We start from the raw sequence: 4,156 nt of genomic DNA on the forward strand, positions 1-4,156 counted from the left end.
TGTTTATCTATATATATGTGTGTCATGTTTAGGGTTAAGGTAACTGGAAGTATTGAACAGAATGAGAAAGTGAGAGCAGAAAAGTTGTCTGGAGAAAAACCAATAGTGAGAGTCTCGTGGGCAGACCCGAGGTAGAGCTCTCCTCGGGTCGGCCGCAATATGTTTTCTCGTTCGGTATGTAACGTGTTTTGATTAAAATATAAAGCGATCTGCAGATCTGTTTATTGAATTCGTGTGTATGTGTTGTGTGTAATCGTGTTCTTCGTCTCCTATACCATAAACGAGTTTAGGAGGATTCCGCACTCCTAGATTCGTGCGGATCTCGTATCGATCACCATCATGCCGGGGACTTATATAAAAGAAAACCTAAAAGTCAACAACTCCATATACACAAGACTCCATAAACAAAAGGAATGAACAAACACCGAGGAGACGATCACAACATTAGCTTCACAAAATAACCATATCCTTCTTCGGAACACCCACCGCCCCCCTGCTCCTTTGCAATCCTAGATGTGAAAATATGTGCACAAATAAACTAAATATCATAGCATACAAAATTAAAAGCTAACTAATTACAACAAACAACATTCAAAAATCAACTAATTAGAATATAAGTAAGTTAATACCACAAACTTGGGTTATTAGTAGGGATGTTTACGGTCCGGTTTGAAACCATGAAGCCACCCAAGCTGGTCATCAGTTTGTTTTCACGGTTGTTTTTTTTTCAACTTTTGGCCGTCGTTTTCAAAAATTTCAAACCATAACAAACGGTTTGGTTTGTAGTTCATACTGAAAACTATAAGAAACCGTCACTAACTGTAAACCGGACCATGAACGTTATACAACCTTTATAAAAACTACCAAACATCGGCTACATTCGCCAATAAACTACAGTAAAACACACTTTAAAATAGACAACACCTTTTGTTTAGGAGAATCTGAAACACCAACCATCAATCAGTTGTAATGTATGACCTAATTGAATTATACAAATATGTTAACTTACATTAAGAACAAAGTATAGGCATAAAACAAACTAAATAAAGCAAAAATAATTACCTCAAAAGTTTCTGTAACAATTAAAAGCGCTTCTACAAAGGACCTACAAAACAAAGTTGACCCATTTTAAGATCAACTTACCGAAAGTCTAATTTAATTACCGAAAGTTGACCCATTTTAAGATCAACTTACCAAATTTCTTATTTCTCATTACTCAATATGTGTGTCTAATTAATTACATGTAAACTTTAAAGTGTCTTAACATAATAGGTTACTTAAATAAAGGGCCTAGAAAGTAAAATTTAGCCTAAAAAATTTGTATGCAATCTCGAAAAGCATGAAAGATAGCAAACATCTCATAAAACAAAACTATGTTAATTTGAAAAGCACATACACAATAATTAATGCCTAAATTGAATTCGAAGAATTCGAAAAACCAAGATTAATCCTAGTTTGTAAATGTGTTACAGGTTTAAGGCAATTCACTTAGAAACAGCCGGATCCTGGTTAGTGGTAACTAACAACACATAAAGATTGTCATAAGACACCGACATATATGTCATATGAACAACCTAAAAACAACATAATACCTTTAACATACACGGAATCCACAACATAGTTTTCAAAAGGTGTGCACAATCAACCATTCACCATCACCAACCCCGCCAATGGATTTAGCTACCACTACTAATGCTATAATTGGGGACTTTTACCGAACACTTGGCGACCAACAAATAAATAGTAACAATGGTTTTCTATTTACACTTTCAAACCCGTCCACAAATAAGAAATTTGGTTTTAAATTGTGAAGAACTTGGAAAAAAATCGAAGAGGAACATACCTTAGAAGTTCACAAACAAACGAAATTGAGCAGGGAAAAATATATGACAATTTTCCAAACGAAAATGATTCACTCAAACAAACAACCAGAAACACTTAAATAAGTCAAAATAAAAGTTCACAACCTACCGTGAAAACAATATCGATGATTACCTTAAGAAGGATGATGTCGTCGGACGAATTTTTTTTCAAAATGGTGTGTATTTACAAAATAAAAAGGATAATAGTAAAGTTAAAAAAATAAAATGGCTTCTAGTTAATCCGCCATTAATGGTGGTGAAGAAACGTGGATCGACTCACTGGTAGACGATCTACTTTCCTCGGGTGTGATTATACTCTTTCACCGATGGTTTTCTTGGATCTGTGTTCTTCCACCTACAAAATGAACAGCACCGTTAACTTACCCCTCAGAAAGGGACAGAGGAGTCCTCTTTGGGGTAACCCTCCAGTGTGAGAATAAGTATCTGTAGGAGAAGATAGTGTTATGAGAGTAAGGAAATCTGGAGAGTATTGCTTAATAGCTGAATACTCTGTAGATTTCTGTGATTGAGAATGTAACTGACTATAACTGTCTGTGAGTGAATATGATTGAATATGATTGAATGTGAATGAATGAGTATGTTACTGGCTGTAACTGTCAGTTGTTGGATGATTGAGTGTCTCTCCTTGATGCTGTATTTATAGTGCTAGGGTTTCCACTGATTGGGCTCAGCCTCGTTGGCCTCCTCCAATTGCTCTGCGCCACGTGTCCTCTGGGACACCTGGTGCTTTTTCATTGGTTGTAATCACGTGGTAGCACATGTGTCATGCTGAGCTGTCCATCTTTCATTTGGCAGCTGTCAACATCAGCATATTCTTATTCATTAAAAAGATACCTTCTGGAAGGTTGTCTGACGTGCACAATCAAGGTTGCCCTAATCCTGATTTGGATAAGGACGAGGTTGATTATGTGCATGCGCGATATGCGCCAATCCTGAGGATGCGCGAGGTCTTCTCTTTATTCTCACGCGCAGATGTTTCATGCGCAGATGTGATATGCGCCGCGCGCTGATGCGCCACGCGCATATGTGATATGCGTGAGCATATGTGTGCTTGGGCGTATGATGCCTGAGCATGTGTGGTGCCTGGGCATATGATGCCTGAGCATGTGTGGTGCCTGGGCATATGATGCCTGAGCATATGTGATATGCGCCATGCGCATAGGTTTTGGCTTTGTGACATTTCAAGCCTCTTGTCTATATCTTGTGGGTTGACCCGCCTCGCTCGTTGTTGAGGCGGGTACATACCTCTTCAAGCCCCCCCAGTCTAATGTGTGTCTTGTCTCGCGCGAGCGAGGTAAGATAGATGTTAGACTAAATAGTTTGCTCTTTTAATAGGTGTTTTGTCGTTTTCTTCTTATTATTCACCGTTGCGCGAAGTTCTAACCTTTGGCTGCAAACGAATCGTCTCTGTACGTGGTTGGTTGTTGCTGACGTGGGTCAGTGATGGAGACGTGTCAGGCCTTTCGTGTGCTCGAGGTGCTACAGTTGCCTTTCGTGTCCCCTCACATGCTGTCAGGGACACGTGTCGCGCTCGTGCTGGTCCGTTCCTGCGAGTGGTGGCGCGTGAACTCTGGCAGCAGCCGTATATTTTCCTTTCATGTCCCCTCACACAGGGAACGGGACACGTGTCGCGCTCGTAGTGGCTTATATCTGCGAGTGGGGGCGCGTGAAGTCCGATCAGCACGAAAATTTCTCTCTCCTGGGCCTATAAAAGCCAGCCCTTTGATTTTTTTTTATCCTTCATCTTCTTGTTTAATATTCATAGCTGTTTTCTTTCTTTCCTTGTATTCCGATTACCCTTGTTCTGCTTCCAGCTATCTGTTCTTCATAAGTTTCCCTTGTTTGATTTTACAGTTGTATGTCTGATAGTTCAGACAATATAATCTCCCCCATCCATTGCCGTAGAAATCGTTAGTCATGTCTACATTGAAGAAGACCGGCAAGGGGAAGAAGGCTGCTGAGGGCTCATCGGAGGAGGTAGGGAGGACCAAGGCGGTGAAGAGGTGGAATGAAATCCCCTGCAAATTGAGGCAGGCTGATCTTGACAGCCTTATAGCCTCTCAGGGTTTTCCCACCCTGTTTGGCTGCATGTTGCCTGCAGCCGGGCAAACGGCGGCGGACCCGCCTGCCGGCTATATATCCCTATATAGCCATTTTTTCACCCACTGCAACCTTCGTCTCCCGATGACAAGGTTTGTGGGTGCACTGCTCCAATTTTATGGGATTCATATATCCCAAGTCCATCCGTTTGGACTTGTGCGCATGACTCACTT

The 4,156-nt window shown here is 40.8% G+C and overlaps 1 long non-coding RNA gene across 1 annotated transcript; it reads right to left on the reverse strand.

Annotated features, from left to right (window-relative positions):
• Nucleotides 1–402: 402 nt before the first annotated feature.
• Nucleotides 403–1,107, reverse strand: LOC143563726 (uncharacterized). The gene is made up of 3 exons (XR_013140716.1): nt 1,063–1,107; nt 925–978; nt 403–538 (listed from the first exon to the last, which is right to left on the reverse strand). It is a non-coding gene; the product is annotated as an uncharacterized LOC143563726 (long non-coding RNA).
• Nucleotides 1,108–4,156: the final 3,049 nt, after the last annotated feature.

This window comes from Bidens hawaiensis, unplaced genomic scaffold (assembly GCF_021521415.1).
Source record: "Bidens hawaiensis isolate Kalapana, Puna unplaced genomic scaffold, B.hawaiensis_p1.1 tig00021510_1, whole genome shotgun sequence".
Taxonomy (NCBI): domain Eukaryota; kingdom Viridiplantae; phylum Streptophyta; class Magnoliopsida; order Asterales; family Asteraceae; genus Bidens; species Bidens hawaiensis.